Source organism: Bactrocera dorsalis, chromosome 1, assembly GCF_023373825.1.
Source record: "Bactrocera dorsalis isolate Fly_Bdor chromosome 1, ASM2337382v1, whole genome shotgun sequence".
In the NCBI taxonomy this organism is placed as follows: Eukaryota; Metazoa; Arthropoda; class Insecta; order Diptera; family Tephritidae; genus Bactrocera; species Bactrocera dorsalis.
The window spans coordinates 11,003,306-11,022,527 of NC_064303.1; the positions used below are offsets into that span (position 1 = coordinate 11,003,306).

The window sequence follows — 19,222 nt, forward strand, 5'->3', positions numbered from 1 at the left end:
GAAACGTGACCTTTTTGGAGGGCCGGGAAGAGGTCGCTGATATGTGAGTAAATCCAAAGTGAAAACAATGTTCATTGTCTTTTTTGACAATCCACCATGAAACAAACCACCAAAGCCATGTTTTACGTGGAAGTCTTCAAAAGACTCAAACGAAGAGTTAATCGGGTCCATACAAAATTTATACCAAAAATATGGCAATTATATTCACTCACTTTCAGTTCATTCTCAAAATCGGAGGCGGTGTTCCACGTATCATTGAAAACTTGGCTGACGTTCAGGCGTTTCGCGACCGATATATTCTCAATAAAATTGTCATCTAAAAATAGAATAAAAATACGAAATGGAAATAAGTACAGTAGAGAAAAGTAATCAATTAAAGTCCAATATTAAGTCCAGAAAAAAATACGCAAAACAACATCCTCTTAAAATAACTAACATATTAAAAATCTACTCGACCATGCCATTACCATTACAATTATTTCGCTATGTTGGCCTTTCGTGCTGCTTTTTGGATGTTGTTTAAACTGTTATAGTTGTTTTTGTTGCTGGCTTTTAAATAATTGATTTTTGTCATTTACTGTCAGTCAGTAAGTCAGTCACGTTGCTGCTATTTCGAATGCAAAACGACCACCAACGAAGTTGAGGAAGGAGGCGGAAGCAAGGATAAGTGAGAACCAGCAGTGGCAGCCGGCAAAAGTTGCCACGAGCTTGAGCCGGCTCCACTGGCATGACAACGTAGTGTTCAAGAAGTCTTGCTGTGGCATTTTAATGTCGTATAAAACATTAACCCCACGTCGCCGACTGTCAACGTTGCACACAACTGAGCGAAAAATGTGCAAACAACAAATGCAACAAAAATACGAATATGGCAGAATAGGACAAAAAAGAGAGTAAAAACAACAAGGATTGGACGTCTACAAAAAGAGGTAACGGTTGCTTGAGGATTTTAAGCAGCCCAAGTTAAGCAGCGTTGTGTCAGAAACGGAAACTGCGAAATAGCTCAGCAGTACTTTGGATTTTCAATGAAATCTACTCAAGCTAAAATACATATTTACCCATATATATGTAAATGGAGTAAATGAATATTATCCTCGCCCTCCATGCTAAGTAATAATAATTGTACTCATGCAGCGTTAACATTTCCTTGTATTACAAATACACATACATAAGTATACTGTGCCTTATTGCGTCATTGGTCTTATCTAGCGTCCTTCGGTTACTATCAGTAAAGTAAATATGAATTTTATTTGTTATTGTATTATTGTTAGCTGTGATTGACATTGATGCTTGAATATTTATTTATTTTGTATGGTAGAATTGCTTATTTTCCTGCATATCTTCGGTATATATGTATATACAGATGTACTTTCAAGCTGCTCATTCTTCACAACTGTCACTTGGCTTTTTGCCAATTTCCGGTGATTAGTGTCGACGGCGAAAGTGTTTGTTGTAATGTGCTTAAGCGAGTCAAAAAAGCGAACGTAAATAAATATGGAGAGAAAACAGTATGTCTACCTCGCAACAATACAATCGACCACAAACGTGGGATGTGATAGACACCCAGAGCTAAAAAGGGAAGTGAGACGCATTTGCAGACAAAAAAGGAGAGAGGCCGAAATATGTGAGCTAGACAAGCTGGCCGGCAAGAAAAAAAGCGGGAACTAACATAATGTTTTGAGAAAGGAGCATACTCTTGTAGAACTCCCAGATGTGATCAAGTGGCTGAAGGCCAGAGCATATTGAAATTATACACGGAAGACTTCTCCAGCCTGCTGAAAAAGCCTGTAGTAAAAGCATAACACTGGGAGTTGGTGAATCCGATTCCAAAATCGATGACGACAGAGCAGACGTTCCATTCTCCGATCAAGAAAAAGTTCCAATAGGAATTAATGAAGAAAAACATTGCGGGACCCGTGAAAGGAAGATCGTCACACATCACGTCTTCGTCGATTGAAAGCCTCTTTGACAGCACGATAAGGAACTGCCTCTATGCCGCTTTGTTTGAACTTAGCAGCTTCATATGGTAAGTTATATATATCCGTAAAGGATTTTGTTCGAATATAGTTTGCAAACACAAAAGTTATAAAGGGTGATTTTTTAAGAGCTTGATAACTTTTTTTTTAAAAAAAAACGCATAAAATTTGCAAAATCTCATCGGTTCTTTATTTGAAACGTTAGATTGGTTCATGACATTTACTTTTTGAAGATAATTTCATTTAAATGTTGACCGCGGCTGCGTCTTAGGTGGTCCATTCGGAAAGTCCAATTTTGGGCAACTTTTTCGAGCATTTCGGCCGGAATAGCCCGAATTTCTTCGGAAATGTTGTCTTCCAAAGCTGGAATAGTTGCTGGCTTATTTCTGTAGACTTTAGACTTGACGTAGCCCCACAAAAAATAGTCTAAAGGCGTTAAATCGCATGATCTTGGTGGCCAACTTACGGGTCCATTTCTTGAGATGAATTGTTGTCCGAAGTTTTCCCTCAAAATGGCCATAGAATCGCGAGCTGTGTGGCATGTAGCGCCATCTTGTTGAAACCACATGTCAACCAAGTTCAGTTCTTCCATTTTTGGCAACAAAAAGTTTGTTAGCATCGAACGATAGCGATCGCCATTCACCGTAACGTTGCGTCCAACAGCATCTTTGAAAAAATACGGTCCAATGATTCCACCAGCGTACAAACCACACCAAACAGTGCATTTTTCCTGATGCATGGGCAGTTCTTGAACGGTTTCTGGTTGCTCTTCACCCCAAATGCGGCAATTTTGCTTATTTACGTAGCCATTCAACCAGAAATGAGCCTCATCGCTGAACAAAACACGCGCGCGAAACACATTTCGAACCGAACACTGATTTTGGTAATAAAATTCAATGATTTGCAAGCGTTGCTCGTTAGTAAGTCTATTCATGATGAAATGTCAAAGCATACTGAGCATCTTTCTCTTTGACACCATGTCTGAAATCCCACGTGATCTGTCAAATACTAATGCATGAAAATCCTAACCTCAAAAAAATCACCCGTTATTATGAAGCAAGTAAAAAAAATGTGTTTTATTTATTCTACAAGTATACTTTTCTGCGCAATTTTTCGAAAAGGAAGGTTAGGTAAATTTAGATCAATTTATTAGGTTTTTTGTTTCAGTGAAGGCGAAACCGGGTTTATCAATATTAAAATAAGTCAGAATACTTCCAGCATTCTCATAATATATCAATTCGAAGTTAGTAAATAATAAATTGAGCTATAACTCTGCAAATTATTTCCCACTTTATTTTAATTTATGACTTTTATGCAATAATTGACATATAAGCGGAAATAAGAAAAATGATGGAAATTGAACGTGAAAGCCTAATAAACAAATAAAAAAAATATTTATTGGTCAAACATACATACATTTGTACATAGTCAGCTAAGCCGAGCTGCTGTTATATGTTGATATGTTGCAAACATGTATAATATACATAGACGTATGTGTTTCTTACATAGAAATGCACAATTTTATATGTCTCTTGTATACCAAGGCCATACACAACTAGACTTCCAGCACTTTGCCTCATTTACCATTCCGGTAATTACTTATTTATAAGCTGAAACAGTTTCAATAAGTCATTTCGCATGACGCTTCGGTACAGTCGAAGGAAAATGAAGAATGTGGCAAGAAATTCAATAGTAGAAACTGAAAGCGCTGAAGATGGTTGGTAGTGAGTTCTAGAAAAATAATTGTTAAAACGAGCGGAAATATGGACATTACCGGTACAAAGAAAGAAAAGAAAAACAAATTAACCAGAAAAGTTTTGCAGGCACAAGACATTGCTTTCATACACATTTGCAAACATTAAACTAAGTGTGTTCAGCAGCATGTTCTTAGAATATGACAATTATTTATTAAAAAGGCAGTAATTGTTTATGTGTGTCGCACAGCTGTAGCGAAGGTAAAAGTCCAGCACGCATGGTTTTCCGCCTATAAGCATGCAACGTTAATGTACACGTGTTTGCTGCTTGTCACTTTAAACAAATGAGAAAAGCTTAAAAATACTTAAGCGGAGAGACCCAGCAAATAGGCTTGATAAGGGGCGAACTATTTGATGTAGATTTCAAGCATATACATACATACATATATAGTCGTTATAAACAAATAAAAATGTATATATGTACTTTATCTCACCTAGAAACAGGCAAAAATGAAATTATTTAACACAAAATTCTATATAGTTAGACTATATGTGTTGTACGCTCTCTGCGCACCATTTGGTTACGTATTCTGAGTGACTTTCGTTCCTAGAAGGGTACCCAAGGGTAGGTAGGACTGGCGCTGTCTTTCAATCAATTTGACTGACATTATTTGGCATTAATTTTCAATGGGTTACAGTTCATTTTTTGTGGTGAGTTAATTTGTTTTTTCGGTACTAAGTCAGCGCAGCGATGTTTAAGAAGCAAAAACAGACAGAAAAATTACAAAAATATCAGATACTTACAACAAATTGTTAACAAAAATTGAATAGAGATGAAACAGCCTCGACTGAATTTTATTTGAATAGGTTCTCCGTGATCAACTTTTCTGAATATCTATTAAGAAAATGCTTGCGAAAACTTTTACTGGTGCAAGTGACTGAACCACTGAAAATGCAAGATAAAACTCCTTCAGAACCAAGAATTGAACAATAAATCGAACCAAACAAGCAATTAAGGGGTTATATACAGTTAGGAGGTCGAAAAAAAGGCATTTTTCAAGAATTTTTTTCTAAGCAAACTATTTGGTTTATTGATTTGAAACTTGGCACTTATGATAATCTTAAACTATATTCCCATATTTTTATTGCCAAAAATAATTATCGGGAACGTTGATATTGCCAATTTTGCAGAGGTCCGCAAAAAAAAGGCCTCTTGCGGTGAGCACGGTATCTCTGGACTGGATCATCTAAAATGCAAAAACCAAATAAATTTCATTAATATAATAAATTTCCTGATTACTTTTTTATATTTTAGCTTTTTGTGACCGTCCACTGCGACAAAAAGTATGAGGAAGCCCTATGCTGCTTATTGCCTCCGCAAATAGACAATCCTTCCTTCTGCGTTCAGTCTAGAGTTTTTCCAAAGGCGGAAAATGTCACTTGTACTTCGGTTTACTTCCCTTGTTTGGAATGAAAGCGACAGAAATAAAGGATACCTGTTATAAAAACTTATACGTAGCAACTAATAGAAGGCTGAGGAACTCCCATTGAAGAAAGCGATATTTTACTGTTTTAAGGACTTAAGGAAATAAGCTCAGGGTTGAAGCGTTTATAATTAAAAAAAAAACGGAAATTCGGGACTTAAAATGCTGTTCTTTCGCGATTTTCTGGACCAGAAATATTAAAAATTAAAAAATTATAGTTTTTGGAACCTTAAAAATATTATAATAAAATTGTGCTATTAGGATATAGGTATACAGTAATGGTAAGTATTTAGTATTAAGTCCCCAAACTTATAAGTTATTAGTGAATGTAAAATTCGAGACTTTTCACTTTAGCTCACCAACAGCGCGAAATAAATCTTCGGCATAAGCTCCGTTGCATTTTGGTTGGCAGTAAATTCATTATCGAAAAGTTTAAGCTTGTAAAGCATAGCCACTGATAAAGCTAATTAAAGGAGGGACCTGGGAACATAAGTAAAGAACTGATCAACTTAAGATCTAGTCGTACATAAATAGAGCCCGAAGCCAAAAAGAAAGATAAATTGGCTGCGATAGTGAGGTTAATTAAACCCATAAGGGCTACTACTATAGATATAGTAAATATTTGGTCAACTACTTTGTAGTAGTTGAAAACATATCCTTGCTATTCTTAACTATATTCAAAAAACTGCATATACCAATGCTGCATTCTTTGCTCAAGCTACTGTAATCTTCTCCACGTACTTTCGCTTTCATTTCACATTTTCTTTATTGTGTGGATCAACCTACCAGTTGTCCTTCTGCACGAAAGTCTGTTTGCATATTGTGTGCCCAACTCAAACAACACACTTCACTCTTGGTTACAAACACTCAATAAAGTGTAAATATCCTCAAAGTATGTATGTATGATCATTCATTAAGAATCACACTTTGACAAATTGCTGTCGAGATTAAATTTTCGTTCAATCGTCTAAACTTTTATTTAAATCATGTTACGCTGCAATGAAAAGGAAGAGCGTTAGGTAACAAACACAGGAATAGGAAACGTATCACAAAGCGGGGTGATGTGATAGTAAACAAATTTACTCGCTTTAAATTCAGACAGGTGGGAAAAAATCGACTAAGTTCTGCAAAACGGAAAGTAAAATGAACTGCTTACGTGTAAAAAAATAAAAATAACAGTACATACAAGGGCAACTTAACTTAAATCAACAGCTTTTTGAAAGAAAAACCAAAATCAGACAAGAGAAACGGCATACGATCAGAAAGCAGAAGAAAGGGGAAGTTTTAGGTCAATGGGTTGTGTGCAGTGAAGTATAGCGATTAAATAAAGGACGCCAAAGGTGTGAAACGCTTCAGTAACTGTTAATCTTGATTTCTTGCCATAACAGCCGATAGTAAATGTATGTATATATACATATATATAGAATGATTTGGCAACTTTTTGCTGCGAAGAAGCGAAGTTAATTGCGTGAGCGAGTGAGTAATGTAAAGACAAGTAGGTCACCAGTTCTCTAGTTTGGCTAATTTATAAGTTGTTCAGTAAATTTTTATTTCATTTTTTATTTTTATATTTTTTTAGAGGTTGCTGAGTCAAATCTTGAGATGTCAAAATTAATTTTGTTTTTTTTTTTATATAAAGGGATTGTTGAGAATTACTTCCAATATACATAAAGACACTTAGAAACTTCAGATGTTAAAATTATTGACAAAAATTTGTTTGTCCGTCGTTTTTATTGTCAAAAGTTTTTAGTTTTCTTCGATAATTATCAGAAATAAATTATTTTAAGCTATCTACGCTCTCTTAAATAGCTCTAAGCTTTATTTATTTTAAGCCAAATTTACTTAATCCTCCTTTCGCTAAATGATAAGGAAGACTCTCACCGAGAGCTCCAATGCTATTTTGCAGGTTAAAATTTTAAAGCATATAATATTGTATATTAATTTCGGTTGCGTATCTTCTTCTCAGTAAGGACAATTTCAATCCTTTATTTATAACTTTATTTAAAACCCGAAATTGTTAGTTAGATCTGATTGAGTTCTGATTACCATTAACTATGTCAATATGTAATATTATGTAGATGTGGTAGAGTTGGTTCGCTTTTTGTCTTTCATCAACGAACTCATCACACTGAGTGTACTTATTTACGTTATACAAGCAACAAAACAACGTTTTGAGTACGAATTAATCATAGCAAATGGATTGCGTTCATTATCCCGACACGACCGTGATTAATTTTTGTTTTGAATGTGCAAACACAAATCGTCGGCTTTAGGCAGCATGAGAAAAGCAGAGGAAAAAATTAATTGCAAAATTAAGCGAAAACGTAAATAAAGGCATAAAGCAAAACATCTAACAACTGTAAAGCGAAAATGGCATTTATTTCGCTTTGACCAGCGTTATTTGTTTCGTAATTTCCTCCAGCAAGCAAAAAAAGTTGTAGTGGAGGTTATGTCCACTCTGTTTAGGCATTAGAATGACCAGTTTGCTTTTCTAGAAGACATCAAATAGCCTTCTACTGTTGCTTAATGCTAGAAAAGGAAACATAAATGGTTTTGCTGTACCAAAAATATTACGAGATGCTCTGATGATACCCTAAGAAGCACAATTCTGAAAGTTTAACGGCGGAGTTATTGTTTAACAACCTATCACAGAGATAAAATCAGTTGTTGTTGCCAATATCTCAGGGTTCTTAGTGCTTTCGAGACATTCATTGGTTTGAATGTATGTGAAAATAACCAGGGTTTTTTGCCTTTCTGAGTTTAGTGATTCCTCAAATATACAAGTATTTGACCTCAAATAAAGTAAACAAACTTTCACCAGTAACTTCAGTCTGCGAAACCAAAAATAATGTTTCAACTGTAACAGCTGTAAAAACCGATGACGAAAGGTATTTTAAAAAAAGTTTATTTCAACTCACGAACTCTCACATTATCAGCCTTAAAACCGTATTTAAAACATACAATTTTTGTTTAAAAGTCATTGTAGCTTCGACATATGGTTGATTTTTGAACGATATTCAAATCGTTGAAAACATAAATAGGTCGGTCACAACGATAACCTCACTTACTGATCACAAAAAAGATCTCCCTTGATAAAGTGACTATATATTAAAAGATATCTTAAGCCGGTTTCGATTAAAATAAAATATAATTGAAGTGGCTTTCAGCAAATAAGTAAGATGTTCCAGCAGCTGAGTTCTTCAGAAGAATTTTGTTTAATTGCTACCGTATCCATTCTAAATTTCTTTCCCGACGAACTGGGACCATTTTACCGGACCTGGTAACATTTAACATTACCACACTACAGGACTTAGTATTTAGTCGTCACGCACCGGTGGCACAATTCTGATAAAATTATGCTACTTATCTTCTTCGGTCTTTCCTATTGCAAAGATTTTTTATTTGATTTCCGTTTCTAAGTTTTTGTTACCGAATTTATCAACACGGGAAAAGAACAAGGAAAAACATGTTCCATTCTAACGCAATTGCCAAACTAATTTATCATTTTGAAAAATTACGCAAATTGTTTAACAGCAAAGAAAAATAAAGAGGAAGTAAGAAGTAGAAAGAAGCAAATGAAAATGGTCAAAAAACAAAAAGCAAATCCTAAAGTTAAAAAGTCAATGTTTGATATACAACATATACTTTTTTTGATATTTTTTCCAAATGCCAATGTATTAAATATGCAAAAACAGCTCTATTTGACCGAGTATGCTTTGTTGGTTTGCCGACTTTGAGTGCAGCATTCAACCACAAATGGCCTGAAATGATTACGGTATTGGAACATCAGGAATTGTTGTTGCAATGTTCCTGAAGTAATTTCGAAGAATGGTGCGGAGTAGGCAATCCTTGACCGTACAATAATCTGGTTCTGTTCCAAATACATAGACACGATTGTCGGAATAGTGGAGAATCAGTTACTCGTGATTAGGGGTTGCACTTAATCAATTTTGAAGAATATGAAATTATCGTAAAGAATAAGGGAACCAATTACCAATTGTCGTATTATCAACCACCACGTCAAAGCCTACTTTCAGGTATCAATATGGAAAGAAAAAAGATAATAATAGATTCGAAAATTTTGTTTAAAATATGTTACTCTCTGACTTTTAAAATAATAATATATTAAACGGAAGTCATCTAAAGTCAAAAGGTGACTGAAAAAATTCATTCAGTAGTATTTAATTTTATTTCAATTTATCTACCGTTCTGGTTGGCTGAAGATCGCCCACTCACTCAATAAAAAAACATTTTATAATAACAGTCAAATTTTCTAAATTTAAAATAAGCTTTAAACTGTTTGCTATTTGTATGACAGTATGTGCTGCGAAGCATTGCGAGCTCCATTGAATACTCTACAAGTTTACCAACCTGCACAGCTAAATGCTAATGCCCGTAATTTACCACAAAAATGGGCAAACACAGACATTGAAATGTACTTGTACTTTTGAAAGCTAACTGTAGTTGTTGGTATTGTTGTTACACATTTAACTCGGAATTGCAAATAAATTTACTTTGCTCTCATAGCAAATTGATAATATGACTAATGGATTCGATTTTATTTTCCTCTAGTGGAAGTAAATTGCCGTAAGCTGGCCTTTTATTGCACATTCATATATATACACACAATTCCAACAGTTCTCACTCGCATGCGACCCCCATGGGCCCGCTCCTGACTTTCATGCTGGAAATAATATTACAGAAAAATAGTATATTCTTTGTTGTAGCTGCAAAATTGAATGGTAATGGAGTTAAACATTCGCTGCTGACAAGGCGCTTCAACACAAATTGGCATTGCATTTTCACTGTGTGGACGCACCAGCAGATCTGGAGTAGAATTTTGGGGCAACTATATAATTTTGTACTTATACAATAAATCAGAATGGTAGAATATATACTGTATATTGGACTTTTAGAATTCAGTTGCTAGATTCAAGAGGAGTGATCATTTTTTAGGAGTACCATACCGCAGGGACCACAAATGCATACAGCGTAGTCTTGTCAATGCAGAAGAGATGCTCCATTGTCTCTATGGTGCACTGCTCCAGACATTTCCTGCAGTTTTCTCGATCTGTCTTCCCATTTTGCGAGCATGTGACGCCAACTGAAAGTGCCCTGTTAGTTTTCCGATCATGTTTCTATAGTCTCTTCTATCGAATGCCAATAGGAATATTGAGTACTTCCGATCTAATGGTTTGTATAAGAGTTTTGCAAGTCTTTGTGTTTCAAAATATTTGAAAAGATATCACCAACAAATTTTGCAAGGATTATTATCTCCTAAGAATTTGTTCATATCAGATCACTATGGCATATACAATACAGACTGAAGGGATATTGTAAGGAATCTTTTGTAGCTTCTGTTCAGTCAAAGTTAACGTGCTTTCTTGTTATTAAATTGGTTTTTTTCACATAGCGTCATAACAATAGGCACCTATATACAGTATACTTACCAAACCAACTTCAAATATACTATGAAAAACCAGTTTTAGTAAAATTTATAATTTATTGTGTACATACATTCATGTGAATGCATATTATACATTTATAAAATTTTTTTGATTCATATCCACTCTGTTGGCTACCTTGCCTGAGTGCAAGTTGCAGTTACCAAAGGAAACAACGAGAAACATCATCAAGAAGAATGAATCCATGCTCAACAAGAGCAACTTCTTCTACCACAACATTCGTTAAAACTACAAGCAGAAATATGCAAAAGTAACAGCAACAATCGTAGAAATTGCAAATTGAAAATCTTGGAAATTTCGCAAACTACGTCTAAGTCTGGGGCTGTGCGCCTCATTAAAAATGCGTACTTCTGCAATAGTGCGCAATGAAAGAGAGCAATTCAACACGACGGCGGTGGCAATAAATATTTGTGTAGGAATGTAAACTTTGCTTACTGAATAACCTTTTCTGATCTGGTCGTCGGTCAGCATTGCAGTTTCAAGAGGTAAAGTTCAGTTTCTTCAACTCTTAAAAATTGCTTTTAACTATTTGGAATTGTTATTTTATTTTGTAATTTATATATAAAGAAGTTAAAAAACTATTTATGGTTGAATTCAGTCAAAAAATCCGAATAATCAGGAGTAATAAAATGACTACCGATATAATTACACAGGAGGAAATACGTACCTTTCTAATGTTTGTACCTTATACCAAATTTATTCTAATAGACAGTCAAATATATGGGTATAATATTTTCCATATGAACATATTACATACAAAGTTAATGAAATATAATATTATAAAAATGCATAATGAATGCCTTTAAAGTAGATTAACTAAGCGTACATACCTATTTGGAATGACCGGTATGGTATGGATATCAAGTTTTTATAAGTGTCAACGTAGTTAAACGTTTAAACAGAATCCGATAGCGTTGCCCAATTGGCACATAAGCAGTGTCGAAGAATTATCTGGCATCAAAAGTAATGTAATGAAAACATCCAAATTGCCAAGAAATAATGTAATAAAATAAGAATTTCCTACAAGAGCAAATGCCTTGAAGAAATAAAAAACAATAATCACACATTTGTTCTTTGTACATTAAAGTACTGAATGCCTTGGATTTACTTGTAGACTAATCGTGCCGTTAGGTCACACTGTGCGCATGCGGTGATCTACGGGCTCATTGCGGTTTGTGAGTTCTAATTACAACAGCTGAAGGTATGATGGAAGAAGAGGGGGTGTTACTCGTAATACCAGCTTGCGGCAATATGCGTGTACATCAAGAAGACACAAAAGTTTCTAAGGACCACGCTTAAACGACTTACTATATAAAAGCATGCGTACACATACAAAGATGCTCTTATGTACCCATATCTTATAGTATATATAATATTTATATCATCGTTATAAGCAAACAGATATACGCATATGGCTTTTATGTTGTGTAATTGTCGGCACTTGTAAAGTTATGCTACATGCGTGAAGCCACGACACTTTGTTCGAATACTTAATGTCACTCATACGCACTGTCAGCAGAACAATTCAAAGTTCCAACTTTGTGCGACTGAATGTGCTGCTAACTTTGTATATACACTCGTTGCATATGTGTAAATGTGCGGAAAATATTGAAGAAAAGTGAATAAAAGCAAGTGTGAGAATTTATGTTAAAGTATTAACCAAAGAAAACTGTATAAAGATAACTGAACAATATACGCATATACACTAAAGTGTAAACAGAGGATAGTGTTATTACTCAAAGATGTATATGGAAAATAGGCCTCGCCGATACGATTTAATTTCGAAGGCATTCTCCAATAATTGTGCTTATAGCTTTTTCACATAAGCCATCTATTCTTTAAACTATATTTTTGTAACAAGAACAATTCTCAAATATTTGATGGCGTATAACTGCAAGTAAGCTGAAGTTTATGCGATTTGAGGAGGCTATAGAAATAAGGGAACAGGAAGAGAAAAACACAACAATGTGTTAACAACCCAAATGTCATGAATTTAATTAGCCAACAAAAGTAACAATAACACAAAATGCGAAAAATTTGTCGAAAGTTTTCCAGCACTTTGCTTTGCGGATTGGCAGCCCATACGCATAAACTTGCACCGAAATAACATTAGCACTCATGTGGCTGAAAACACATTAAAACACACATACAGACTTACTAATAAACACACACATACTTAAACGAAGAAAACCGATTAGAAAACAGCAGTATAAAAGTGCAACAGCGAATACAAGAAAGCATCAGCCAAATAAAAAGCACTAGCACTGTTGAGCGGAGACAAGTGTATACTGACACAGCCACTTAGTGGCAGCTGCTTCGGCAGCAATAAGATATGACAAAACGATAAAAAAGTGGAAATCAAAACCAGTAAAAGTTAGTAGCAGTAACACACTTTGCTTTCACACGAATAGCTTGTAAGGAGTCAGACATGTTGTCCATACAACCACAGATCTCTCATATCATAAAAAGCTTATGGGCGCTTGTGTGTGTTTAAAAATAGTGTACCTATGTGTTTTGTGGAGTTTGCAGCAACATTATCCTTGAGTTTGGAATACATCTTTGCATGCATTCGCAAGTTTCCGACACGCTGCAGTGATTTTGCTCTAAGGAATTTCTATAAAAAAGTCTTTTCTGCCGAAATGTATTTTGAAAGTTAAAATTTACGTGGTTTGACAATTAAGTAATGAGACTGATTTTATTGCCTATTGCCGCGCTTGTGGTAAACCTGTGACCTTAAAATTACCTTTTTCTTTTTCCGACATTCCTCCCCTCTTTATTGATATATGTACCATCATTCTAGCTTGTTTACTTCACCTGCTGCGACAAGTTAAGTAGACGTGTGTTTGTAGTGCTCGTCACGAAAATGGAAAAACGAAATCAAGAGCAACGCGTCGCGATAATAATTGGGCCAGATTGGGAGAAACAGCTTCATAAACGTACGCTAAAATTGTAAGAGTGTATAGTGATAGTGCTCTTAGATCCGGAAACAAAACGTCAAAGCTCACAATGGTTGTCTCCGCGCGCCCTCCGCCCGAAAAAAGCTCGCATGAGCAAGTCGAAGGTGAAAACGGTGATTATTGCCTTTTCTGATAGCCGTAGAATCATCCACAAAGAATTCGTTCCACCGAGGAAAACTGTGAATAAAGTCTACTATTGCCAAGTACTCGAAAGATTGCAAAACCGAGTCAACAGGGTGCGCCCAGATATCGCTCGTAACTGGATCCTTCATCACGACAACGCGCCGTGCCACACCGCCCTCAGCGTGTCCCAGTATTTGGCCTCTAAAGGGATCGCCGTGTTGCAACAGCCGTCTTATTCGCCCGACATGTCACTCTGTGACTTTTCTTAAAGCAAAATCGGTGGTCAAAGTAACCCATTTTGAGTCGATTGCAGACGTCCAGGCGGCCGTGACGAGGGTACTCTCGGACGTCCCAGTCGAAGCGTACCAGAAATGTTACGAAGCATGGAAAACGCGCTGGAATCGCTGTACAGCTGTCGAAGGGGACTACTTTGAAGGGGATGGCAGAGTTGTAGAATAATTTCCAAATATTCGGTTTTATGGAATCCGTCTCATTACTTAATTGTCATACATCGTATAATCTACTTTACAATAAAAGAGGCAAATAACTTCCTACAAGATGCAATTACAAGAACCTTAGAAAAGGCTTGAGTATATAATAGTTTTAGCTTCAATTTATATTAAGATACAAGGATTTAATGTAAAGTTTTGCCAAACTAGAAAGTCTAGTTCTTAGCTCACAGAAAAATATACTTATGTTGGTACGCGGAAATGCTCAGTTGAAATATTTCCTTACGCGCTGCTCCCAAATTCGCAATCAATCCAGCTCATTGCATTCTAATTGGACTAACGGAAATTTTCTCATTTCCACCAGAGTAAAATTCCATTTCCTCCTCACCAATCTGGAAAATCTATACAACTATGGTCAGAAGGACTAAGAAGTTGCCAACTAGTCGCTACGCGCACCTCAGCAGCAAACAAACTTTTGAGTGCAACAGCAAACCCAAGCAAATTTAACTAGTTTAAAATCATTTAGTCGTGGCGAAAACTTTCCGACATTTTCGAATTGCAAAGTAAATACAACAAATGAAACCATGAAAGACAAATCAGTTGTAGACAGGGGATAAAGGCAAGAACAATAAAAGCGAAAAGCAAGGATAGGCAGGAAGAAAACAAAAATAGGCATTAAATCGGTCGATGAACTCGGTACCTCCGAAATCGTTTCAACAACGAAAAATTCCTAAAATACATGCAATAGTAGACGTATTGCTAAAAATCAACTTTCGTTATACCAGCACAGTGAATGTGAACTAAAAGTATTCAAAACTCTTACAAATTAGACTGCAATTCAGTTTCATTTAAACTTACATTTCCAGGAGTAGAAGAAGATTATATATCCAATACAGTCTTGAGTAATCCATGAACTACTTTATGACACTTGCATGCTTCTCCGTTACTTTTACTTTGCACGCACTGCTTTTAGTTGTCACTTTACAGGTAGCACTATTTTATTTTCTTGCCTTAGAACAAACTTTTAATTTTTATCCTTTTAAATTTATTGCTGGAGAAGACTATCTACTTGAACTTTTTTTCAACTTTTACGGCTTTGTTTTAGAAGACGACGAAGTAATATTTTTTCGAGAAATTTTTTGCATGATCTTCGCTTCTTTTCGCCTTTTATTTTATGACTCGAATTTTATTACACTTTTAGCAACGAACTATTATGGCGAATACTAGATAAAGAGGATGGTGAAAATTAGTTAATGGGAGAGTAATGTGGTGAGTTGTTGCTTGTGCTTTTTGCATCATTCTTTACGTTGGTTTCTTGCATATGGGGCGCACATTTATCTATTTTTGCAAGCGGAAAAATACACTTTCACTGCATTTCCTTTTCCCGCCTTCACTTCCGGTGCACAAAGCTACAACAACACACACACAAATATACCCGAGCAAGACCGCGACGTAACTCTAGACTTTGTGTCGGCGATGCGACTTTTGCTGTCTTTATTATTGTTGTTTGTTATTTAGCCTTGTAACGGATTTGTGAGGCACTTGCGAATTACCGGCAGCCATATGGCTGCGTGTGTTTATGAAATCAGCAAACACCTAACGGACCGCAACAAAAATAACGAGCAAAACAAAACCCAAAACAGATTAACCCTCGCTCGGTATTGCAATATATGCAATATAATGGGTTAAAGTGGGTTTCAGTTGGCACGTAGAAAGCAGACACTACGGCGCAATGCAAGGACACACACGCGGTGAATGGCTAGACGCTGCGCGACCCGACATAGCGTACAGCATGGTCAGACGTAACGGCTTGAGACGCCAAGTGGCACTCAGCGAGTGCCTGAGAAGTAGGTGGAAGTGTCTGACGCAAGCACGCGTTTAGTTGTGTGGGTGTTTGGGTGTGTAACGACATGTGAATGGGGACAGTGTAGTAAAAGGCTTAGAGGTTTGTATGTGGGTCCGAGATTTTATTTATTTTTTATATAATTCAGCCGAATAAATGCCGGCGTTTGTTTCAATTTTCTTTTAATTTGAACCGGTATATAAAGCACTTAATTCAGGGTTGGCCATACTCTTATTGGTAGCCAAGCTACTTGGTTTTGCTAGCTGCCTGAAATTTATTAACACTATATTACTTCACTTTCCCTGAAAACACTGTTTTTAATTTTCAATATTTGTACATATGTATGCATTTATCCGCACACCAATATTTCAAATATGAACTGCCCTCCGATACTAGATTATAGCCACTACACACAAACGCGAGTAATCACACCTTACCTTTAATACTAAACTATGTTTAACCGCGGTCAACACGAAACTAACCATCGTTTCGACTCAAGTGGTATTGCTAAGCAAAACCAAATGCTCCACATACAAGTATGTAATTGAGTGCAAACGAGAGGTAACTTACCACACCTGCACGAAGCGAGCCGGTTTTACAAAGCGTTAACCCCGATATGTTGATTGAGTATGTTGCTATTCGAAAAAAACAAATGTTGCAGTTCGTTTTGAGTGAGTTCGTTTTGATATGGCAATAAGTTGCGGACAACATGTGGCAGCAACTTGAGTGGGTGGTATACATGTTGCAGAACAAAGTCATATGTATAATATATTAGAAAGTTGCTGGAGTGAAAAGTTAACTGATTTAGTAGGCAAGAACGTAGAATTTTTTAATTTTAATTATTATAATATATAATTTATTTAATAAGCCGCATTTGTACTTACTCTGATTGCTATTGCAAAAAAACTGATTTTGATTACAAACATAAGTACTTCATCGATTAAGAAGAAATAAATGGGAAATAAAATTCTAAGTTTAATAAACAGTTTGACAAAGCATAACGTAATGTAACATATAATGATGTATAACAGCATGGCATAAAATGAATTCATAATGACATATTGGTATTTTGGTATTTTTTTGACCTTTATTAGAGGAGCAATTAACATGCCACAGATTAATAAAATGCTTGCACAACTTCATGAAAGTACCTCACATACGAGGGCTGCTATATGTATTTCTGGAGTAATAATGAAAAAAGGAACATTTATCAACGAAAATGTTTTTTTTTTGTTGGATTTGGCTCGTCTTGGAAGACCCACACGGTCGATTGCTGTTTTGTTTCGGGGTCATACGCATATGTCCATAATGATCTTATAAACGTCGTTTGAAGCACCGCGATCGTATTTTTTCAACATTTCTTTACACCAATCCACACGAGCCTTTTTTTGAGCGATTGTCAAGTTGTGCGGGATCCTACGAGAACAAACCTTTGTTACGAACAGGTGTTCATGCAATATCGATTGTATGCTGGTGGGAGAAATGCATAGGCACGCCTCTATCTGAAGGTATGTTATCAGTTCACGTACTGCATCGTTGTTTTCTGGCACAACGGCTTCTTTTGGACGACCCTCACGGAATTCGTCTTTGAGCGAGCGTCGGCCACGATTGAGTTCGTTGTACCAGTTTTTCGCAGTGCTATAAGATAGTGCTTCATAGCCATACAAAGATTTTAGTTCATCGATGCACTCTTGTCGTGATAATCCACGAGAAAAATGACCGCACGAAAATGTTCACGAGTTAATTCCATTTTTTGGCCGAGATGAATTTTTTAATTCCCTGTAAATAAAACAATTCACGATTAAATGACAAAACGTCCTGAGTGATGTTATGCGAAAAAATGTCAAACTTTCCAATGAAATGTCAGATTGCACCTGGCAACACTTAGTGTTGCCTAGTCCAGAAATATATATAGCAGCCCTCGTATCATATAATTTGGTATAGGTTATTTCCAAGGCAGCAAAGTAATCTCTGAAGAAATTGTTCAGATCAGCTTACTATAGCATATAGCTGTCATACAAACTGAACGATCGGAAATAAGTTCTTGTATGGAAAACTTTCACATTTGACAAGATATATTTACGAAATTTATATATAATCTTTATCAGATTATTTTCTAAGGCAGCAATATAATCTCCGAAAAAAATTGTTCATAGCATATAACTTCCATATAAACTGAACACATAGTTACTAGAAGAAATACACCTGTGAAGGGCATATTGCTTCGGTGCAGCCGAAGTTAACATTTTTTCTTGTTTGGTTTTGCATTATAGGGATTAAAAAATTTTATGCAAATCAATTAATTTGATGCGAGTTTCTGGCAACAAGCCCAAAATTGTAATAAACAACGTAAGTATGTATTCGTGTATGCAAGGATAAATGACGTTAATGAGAAATTAATTTTTATTTCAGGCATAACAACTGTATCCCTCTTGAGTGATATACTTATGGAATACAATGGTAAGGCATTATTTTATCATTAAAAATAATTTAGAGAAGGAATTAAAAAAAAATACAAAAATATGGAAATTCATAATTAATTTGATAATTAAAGAAATAACAAAAACGGTAATTAATTAAATATGAAATATATTTTCCAAATTATAAAATTTATAAAAAAAAAAGATAATTTGCTTATGTTTATTCATGTGAACGCCTATCCCTCATGTCGTCATATTCATATTAGGGTATTGGAATGTGCTCAAAAGAATGACAAGAAATATATGCCGTCAGGAAAACGCGTTTAACTTGTTCACTTACCGTTAAATTACCTCATAACGCTATACTTTTGCAACCGAAGAGCTGAATCCAGTAAAGTGAAAATATATCACATAACTGCAGGCATATGCACATGCTTGTTCGCATGTGATAATACCTATTATATTATGTACGTACATACATACATGTGCTTGAGTATGTGCATGCATAAATAAAACTGAACGCTTTCGCGCTTAATAATTCAATATGCCAAACCCACTTGAGCGCGAAAACGATTCCGAACACCAATTTGTTCCTGTTCATAGGAGTGAAGCAAGCTAGCGCATTCGTATGGGCGCATCTGGCTTGCCACACCCAGCTTGCTAATCTCGCAGGTAAAATGCATATATTGAAGTTGTGTTGCTCCAATTGCTTGTTGCTTTTGATGTTGTTATTGTGCTCATAACTTGGCACAGTATATGCGAGACAATCAATCAGTGATGACAAAAAAAAGCAAAGGCTGTATAACAGCTAAAT

At 35.7% G+C, this 19,222-nt stretch overlaps 1 protein-coding gene across 1 annotated transcript in view; it reads right to left on the minus strand.

Annotated features, from left to right (window-relative positions):
* Positions 1 to 16,370, minus strand: part of LOC105222168 (protein madd-4) — a 315,454-nt gene extending 299,084 nt beyond the window's left edge. The window contains exon 1 of the mRNA XM_049456488.1: positions 16,350 to 16,370. The gene's annotated coding sequence lies outside the window, so the exon portion shown is untranslated. The remainder of the gene's footprint in view (positions 1 to 16,349) is intronic.
* Between the last annotated feature and the right edge of the window lie 2,852 nt (positions 16,371 to 19,222).